An 8,695-nucleotide genomic window follows, 5' to 3' on the forward strand; every position below is an offset into this window, starting at 1 on the left:
TGATAATTTCAGTTGCTTTTACCCAAGGAATTTGATCTTATTTCAGATCTTATTAAATAACGGTTGTTTCTGTCTCCTAAGGTGGTTGGTCAAAAGCCTGTGCAAGGAGAGGATGTGACAAAACAACCTTGTTCTTCACTTCTACTGCCATTGTCATTGTTAACTTTAATAGTGGTTGCTTGGCAGAAATCTTCTTCAGCCACTTGTCCTTTTTGGGAAGTCTGATTTCACTAAAATAAGAGCCTCTGCACATCCAGTTAACAGGGTGCATGGAAAACACAACTCCTCAAAATGAACATGGAAAACAACCCCTTAAAAAAAAACCAAAAAATGAGTAAGGGAGAAACTGTCCACCCCTCCTTGAGGTGACCTCCACTCTTCCACTCAGAATGCCTTGTAGAGTTTATGGTACATACACAGCTTTTATGACATAGGACAGAAAAAAGAAAGAAAGAAAGAAAACAGAGGCAGTCTATAGATTCAAAAATTATTAACCTCTTATTTATTTCCCAAGTTTTATATTAAAAATAGATTTACTAATAGACTCTCAATTCCATTCTGTCAATCTCCACGTCTCTCTTTGTGGCAGTGCCACGCTGTCTTGTTTCATTGCTTTGTAGTAAGTCTTGAAATCTGAAAGCATGCGTCCTCCTACTCTGCTCTTCTTTTTCAAGATTGCTGTGACTCTTTGAGGTCTCTTAGCATTCCTTATGAATTTTTAAGTCAGCTTGTCAATTTCTACAAAGAAGTCAGCTGGGATTCTAATAGGGATTACAATGAATCTATAGGTCAGTTCTAGGAGCAGAGACATTTTAACAATGTTAAGTCTTCCAGTCTATGAACATGGGATCTTTTTCCAGTTACTTACATTTTCTTTCATTTCTTTCAACAATATTTACAGTCTTCATACTACATGTTTTCCACTTATTTTATTTTTTACCAAATTAATTTATTTTAATCTATTATTAACTTTATTACTAAATTATTCCACTTAATCTGTGCCTAAATCTTTTATCCTTTTAGTTGCTACTATAAATTGAATTGTTTTCTTAATTTCATTTTCAGCTTATTCATTGTAAGTGCATCAATACAATTGATTTTGGCATATTGACCTTGTATACTGCAACCTTGCTTATTTTTAACATGGCTACCAAGACCATCCAATGAAGAAATAATAGTTTTTTCATTAATGGGGCCAGGATAACTGGATGGCCATATGCATAAATTGGATCCTTACCTCACATTACTGGATCCTTACCTCAAAAAATGGATCAAAGACCTGAATATAAGGGCTAAAACTTATAAAATTCACAGAAGAAAATATAGGGGTAAATCTTCATGGATTCTTAGATAGGATACCACAAGCATGAGCAATGAAAGAAAAATAAATTGGACTTCAACAAAGTTAAAAACTCTTGTCCTTCAATGAATATCACCAAGAAAGTGCAAAGACAACCCACAGAATAAGGAAAAAACATTTGCAAATTATAGATCTAAGGGACTTGAATCTAGAATATATAAAGACTTCTTACAAAGACAAATAACCTAATGTAAGAAATGGACAAAGAAAAAGAATAGACATTTGTCCAAAAAAGATGTACAAATAACCAAGTACATGAAAAAGCTGCAGAACACTATAAGTTATGAAGGAAATGCAAATCAAAATTACAGTGAGATACCATTTCACACCCACTGGGAGATATAATCAAAAAGTCAATCAAGTATTGGTAAAGATGTAAGAAAATTAGAACCTTCATATATTGCTGGTAGGAATGTAAGATGATGCAGCTGCTTTAGAACACCATCTGACAGTTTCTCAAACAACTAAATATAGACTTACAGTGGGACTGAACAATTCTACTCATAGATACATACCCTAAAGAAATAAAAGCATATATCCACACAGGAACTTGTACATGAATATTTATAGATGCATTATTTGTAACAACCAAAATGTGGAAATAACCCAAATGCCTACAGACTGATAAATGAATAAACAAAGTCATGTGGTACATCCATACAATGGAACTTTTTGGCCAAGAAAAGAAATGAAGTACTGATACATGCTACACTGTATGTGAACCTTGAAAACATTATGCTAAATGAAAGAACTGATCATAAAAGACCACATAAGTCTTGGATTACATGAGTCCATTCATATGAACTGTCCAGAAGAGGAAAATCTAGAGAAACAGAAAGCAAATTTGTGGTTACTTAGGGCTGGAGGAGGTTGAGGGTAGAAAGGGTGACAGCTAACGCACACAGGATACCTTTCAGAGACAGCAAAATGTCGTAAAATCAATGGACTTTTATAAAGGTCTGGAGAAGGAAATGGCAATCCACTCCAGTATTCTTGCCTGGAAAATTCCACGGACAGAGGAGCCTGATGGGCTACAGTCCATGGGGTCGCAAAGAGCTGGACACGACTGAGCATGTATGAATACAAAGTATTAAATATCTTCAAACATGAACTTCTGAGGCTGGCATACCTAGGTTTCAAAGTCAGTTTCCTCAACAGTTGTGTGCAAGATGCTTCATCTAGCTGCTCACTAGAAAATGGAAATATTCTCCACATGGCGAGCATCGTTGAGATGACCATATAGTATCCTTCCAGTGGTCTGTGCACAGAGTAGGTCTCATCAAGTGATACCCTTTACAGTAATAATGTCACTTAAATAGAGGGCTGCTGGCTGGTTTCTGCAAGGGAACCCTGGCTAAGTGTTTAGAACAGAGCCTGGGGACTTCCCTGGCAATCCAGTGGTTAACACTTCACCTTCCAGTGCAGGGACTGCAAGTCTGATCCCTGATCCGGGAGCTAATATCCTATCTGCCTTGTGGCCAAAACACCAAAAGGTAAAACAGAAACAATATTGTAACAAATTCAATAAAGACTTTAAAATGGCCTGTATTTAAAAAAAAGAAAAAGAAAAAAACAGAGACTGGCATATAGTAAGCCCACAGAGTAAATGTTGGTATTATTTTTACTGACATCATCACTGTTAGAACAAAAATTCCCAAATTGCAAGGCTAATGAAGAAGTCATTCCTGGACTTCCTTGGTGGTCCAGGGGTTAAGAATCCACCTGCCAAATGCAGAGGACATGAATTCAGTCCCGGGTCCAGGAAAATTTCTTATGCCAGGGGGAAGTTAAGTCCATGCGCCACAACTACTGAGCCCAAGCTCTGGAACCCTTGAGCCGCAGCTGTTGAGTCCAGGTGCCCTGGAGCCTATGCTCCACAGCAAGAGAAGCCGCAACAATGAGAAGTCCACGCACTGCAGCTAGAGAAAGCCCGCAGGCAGCAACAAAGACCCAGAGTAGCCAAAAATAAATAAAGGTCATTTCTGAGTAAATTTACTATTCTTCCTAGTTGTAGAATGAATCTTCTACCTCACATCTAGGTAAAGGCAAAAATTTGCCGATACCATAATAGATGGCTCTTATTTTCCATCAGCATACACCACGAACCAAGACCTGGGTCCTAAGCTGCTCTTTGAATCCTTTCTTCACCACCTCTTGCCTCCTTCTCCCTTTTGACATCCCAGCCAAAGTCAGTAGGAGATGACAGCCTTGAATGTTACCTTTTCCTGGGCACACACTGCTCACTGCTGCTTGATGTGCAGGCCTTGGGAAATGTTTCCAAATACAACAAACCTGAGCCTTCTCCTGGGGGCAGGTGGCCTCACTGACCACATCTACCTAGGCTGTGAGGTGATAGGGCTGTAATTAACACTTTAGGGGGTGGAGGTGGGGGTCAGGTGGGGCTGGTGAGCTGATGTGGTCTGCAAAGCAAGTCCCTTCCTTCCTTGAGCAGCAAAGTCATCTCTCCAGTTTGAAAACATGTCAGAATAATCCTGCCCATCACAACGCCTGTGGTTTCTGACCACACTTGAAAGGTGGTCAGAGGCCTTTAGAACTGGACTTTCTCCCACCAGACCTTAAAGTCTCTTCTCACCCACCCAACAGAAGACCATGTGTGTGTCTTACGTTCACACCTTCCCTTGATGGGTTTCTATTACTGACATAAATTAAAATACGCACAAGAGCACCAATGGCCATTTCTGTTTATCGGTGCCTTTGCCTGCTTGCGTGCCTGGCGTTGTACCTGAGTTAACTCCTCTGATCTTCTTCAATAACCTCTAAGGTGGTTACTGCTACTAAACCCCATAAACAGAAGGGTCTGGTACCAGGTCCAAGGTCACAAAGCTAGCGTTTGACAGAGCTAAGATTTAAAACCAGATTTGTGTAAGTCCAGAGCCCCAAGTGTTCTGACAGGCATAAACGTCCTTGGCTTGTAGAGGTGGGGACTCAGGGCATGAAACTGGGGCTCAGAGATCCCCTCCCCATAACTATTCAGAGCAAGGATGCAGCCTCAGGTTTGATGCCCCAACATCTAAAGCTTGGGGGACCATGATGAGGAGGGGAGGGGAAGAGCATCCCCACTGCCCGGTGCTCCCACCCCTCTCCAAGCCCCCCTCTGTAGCCACAACAGCCAATCAATACTGGCTTACATTTTATGAGACAAGGAGTTAACTTGTTCAATTACGGGGGAGACAGCTCTATTCTTTCGTAACAAGTAATCTGAGTAGGGAAATCGATCCTAAGAGGCCCCATGCACGCTGGCTAATTTTATATTATCCTTGGCCAATGGGTGAGCCCAGAGTAATGGAGTTGTTGTTACAGTTCATTATGGGAGGGGGGGATCAATAGCGGTACCATCGGAGGCTCAGCATCACAGCTGTGGCAGTCGTCAGGGGAGGTGGGGCGGGGGCGCCACTTCCTTTCTGTGTTCCCAGTCCAGACACTGGTGATTCCTGCAGCGACCTCTAAGAAAGAAATATGTCTCAGAATTGAAACCCAGAGACTCCTCACTCCCCAGGCCTCAACATCTTCCAACGCCAGACTCCAAAGACCACCACAGACATGCCAGGTTGATGGCAAATGGAAGAAGGCAAACCCCCATCATCACAAGGCCTGGCTGGCGACCACCACGTCTTCCCTGTAGTCTTTGCAAGTGGCTTTTAGACAGAACCCAGGTTTGGGCTGGCAATGAATTCTCCTTGGCATCTTGATGGCCCCAAACATTGATTCCTGTTTTTTTCATCCTAAATGCACAGCCGACAGACAGACTAGGTGAGATGCTGTCCCACCTCCCTTGGTTCCCTGGAGTGGGAGGAGCGGGGTGCAGTTTTAATTTCCCTGGGGGCAGCGACTTCGGTTCCAGGCTTACATCTGACATTTGGGTTGTTCCAGTTTCCTCCCCTGCAACAGAAGTGGCTAGTACCAATTCAGCATTGTATAAGCCCTGTCTTGTGTATACACCCACAAGCATTTCTGAAGCTGTGCTTACTATGTGCATAGCAGGCACTGTAGCAGCCTCTTTATCTACACAATTGGGTATATCATTAGACCATTGAACTTAATAGTATTATTTAATACCTATTCTGCTTGAGCCCATTTTATATACACTGTCTTATACCTCTGGCATTATCCCAATATACAGATAAGTAAACTGAGGCTCAGAGAGGAAAAACAATGTGCTCAGGACACATAGATAGTGAAGGTCAGAGCCTGGATTTGAGCTTGGTCTCTCTGATATGCCTCCAGCACTGAAAAATGTTCTACATAGCGTTCTGTGAGGGAGAAACCGTGTCCTTTTGTTCAAAGTCTGTCCTCTTATATGACTAGCCCAGTGCCTGGCATACTCATATAATGAGGCTGTTTTTTTTAGATATTCAATCAACATGTTTTTATATGCTTCCCTACCACAACCACTAAACATGCTCCACCACACCATCATGGCCCCAGCGGAGTGGGGAAACCACTGGGAAAGGACAGATATGAGAGACGAGGAGTCCCTGAGACAGGAAAGGCAATAGCAGTAGCCCTTCTGGCCCTGGGCAAGGTGAGCAGGGGCAGAGGACAGAAGTCGGAATACTAATGGTGACATATATTGAGGGCTATTTGTGCACTAGACACTTTACAGGTATTATAAGTGTTTATGTGTGTGGGTGGGTGTTAGTCGGTCAGTCGTGTCTGACTCCTTGTGACCCCATGGCCTGTAGCCTACCAGGCTGCTCTGTCCGTGGGATTCTCTAGGCAAGAACAGTGAAGTGAGTAGCCATTCCCTTCCCCAGGGGATCTTCCCCACCCAGGGATCAAACCCAGGTCTCCTGCCTTGCAGGCAGATTCTTTACTGTCTGAACCACCAAGGAAGCCCCATATAAGTGTATGCATGTGTATTAATTAAGATATGTTAAAGTTCTATGCACTTTATAGCTATTAACTAATTTAATCCTCACAACCAACTTTGGGATAATTACAGTTGTTATCCCATTTTACAGATGAGGAAACTAAATACTAAAAGGTTAAAGATCTTGTTGGATTAGGAGCCAGGCCCACTAGTTCCAAATACTGTTATCCACAGTGTTGTTATGAAATTAAAAAAATAAAGCAATAGGATATGCCCAGATTCCTCCCTCTAGGCTCAAATTCCAGAGGTGAGGGTGTTGGGCTGAGGAGAAAGGTGAAACTGGGAGGGTTGGCGTTCCACTTCCCACTTGGAAATCAGAGGTCACTAAACAGCGGTGGCCCTGTTCTAATGCAAAGTAACGCAGTAGAATTATAATGAAAGCATGATATTGTTAGAAAGAGACCTGAGTTAAATGTTGGGTCCACTTACTTCCATTGAGCAGCGTAGGGATCCAGAATTTTCAGTGGAACTTGGCCAACACACCTTGTTACGGACTGAGTTGTATCCCCCAAAATGTACCTGTACCTTGACCCCTGTACCTCAGAATGTGACTATATCTGGAGATAGGGTCTTTAAAGAGGTGATTCAATTAAAATGAGGTCATATGGTGGGTCCTTATCCAACATGACGGGTGTCCTTACAAGAGGAGGAAATTTGAACACACCCAGAGACACCAGGGATTCCCACACAGACAAAAAGGCCATGCGGGGACAGAGTGAGAAGGCAGCCAAGGAGCGAGGTCTCTGAAGAAACAAACCCCACCAGCACTTTGCTAAGACGTCCAGCCTCCATAACTGTGAGAAAATAAATCTCAATTGTTTAAGCCACCCAGTCTATGGTGTTTGTTAGTCAGCCTGAACTGACTAATACAGATCTACAGGGAGCGGGCCAGGGTAGGAGCAAGGTGACCTGACTGGGGAGGCCTCCAAATGAATAGCACAAAGACAGACTAAGATGGAGGGTGTGACTTAAGGTTCCACAGAGCAATGCAGCCAAGACAGGGCTGACTGGGTCCACAAGAGTGGACCCAGGCCCTGACCAAGGTCAGAAAACAGGCTATGAGAACAGCTGCAGAAACCAACAGGGCAGCCAGTCACCAGATGTGGGGAGAGGGATGGAGTCAAGGACCTAAGGCCCTGAGGTGATCTGCTCTCACTCTTCAGAAGAGTCCCGTGGACACTGAGAGTGGGTAAAGGTGAGGTTCCCGAGTGGGGTGGAGGTGGGTTCTCAAAAGGAAGACAAGTGTTCCCCACAAGAACCGAATGTAATACTTTTAAATAACACCCCACATGGAACAGTTAACATCTTTGTCCTAGACTAGAGATCAGCAAGGGCTTCCCAGGTGACTCAGAGGCAAAGAACCCATCTGCTAAGGCAGGAGACGCAGTTTCGACCCCTGAGTCAGGAAGATCCTCTGGATCAGGAAATGGCAACCCATTCCAGTATTTTTTTCCTGGAGAATCCCATGGGCAGAGGAGACTGGTGGGTTACAGTCCATGGTTACAAATAGTTGGACACGACTAAACACATACTCAGAGATCAGCAAACTGCGGCCCTCAGGCCTAATCATCCTATCTATTTTTGTAAATAAAGTTTTATTGGACCACAGGCATGTCCATTTGTTAACACATTGCCTATGACTGCTTTCATGCCACAGCAGCAGTACTGAGAAGTTACGAGAGCAGCTGAGAATGCATGACACCAAAGCCTGAAATATTTATTATCTGGTCCTTTGCAGAAAACCTCTGCCAGCCTTGACCTAGAAACAGTGTTTCTGTGACAAAGGTGGCTAGATTTTCTAGGACAGCTGGCATATGGTGTGATTCCGTCTGCTCAGTCATTTGCTTATACAGTCAGTCAACAAACATTTCACAAGGGACAGCCATGTGCCAAGACCCGTGCTCAGTACTTATGATTCAAGAATGAGCAGAGTCTAGGTTCCCTCACCAAGGTACTTACAGCCTTGTGGGGACACAGACGTTAAAGATATCATCACACAAATGTGCCACGTTAAGCTGAGCGGCATCCTGTACTGGAGAACTGGAAAAGCTATTAAACTGTACCTCCTGGCTCCCCCAGAAGCAGACCCTGAGATTAGGGTTCAAATGGAAAACGTTTATTTGAGGAATGTCCCGGAAAGTGCCAGCAGGAGAGTGGGGAAGTGAGGCAAGGAAGGGAATGTTAGTCGCTCTGTTGGGTCTGATCTTTGTGACTCTATGGACTGTAGCCCCTGTCCATGGGATTCTCCGGCAAGAATACTGGGATGGGTAGCCATTCCCTTCTCCAGGGGATCTTCCCAGCCCAGGGATCAAACCCAGGTCTCCCATACTGCAAGCAGATTCTTTACTCTCTGAGACACCAGGGAAGCCTCAGAAAGGAAGGGACCTCACCAAGAGTGTGTAATTGAGTAGGTGACCCTGAGGTTCCTAGAGGGCCTCAGAGTC

This window comes from Muntiacus reevesi, chromosome 2 (genome assembly GCF_963930625.1).
Source record: "Muntiacus reevesi chromosome 2, mMunRee1.1, whole genome shotgun sequence".
Taxonomy (NCBI): Eukaryota; Metazoa; Chordata; class Mammalia; order Artiodactyla; family Cervidae; genus Muntiacus; species Muntiacus reevesi.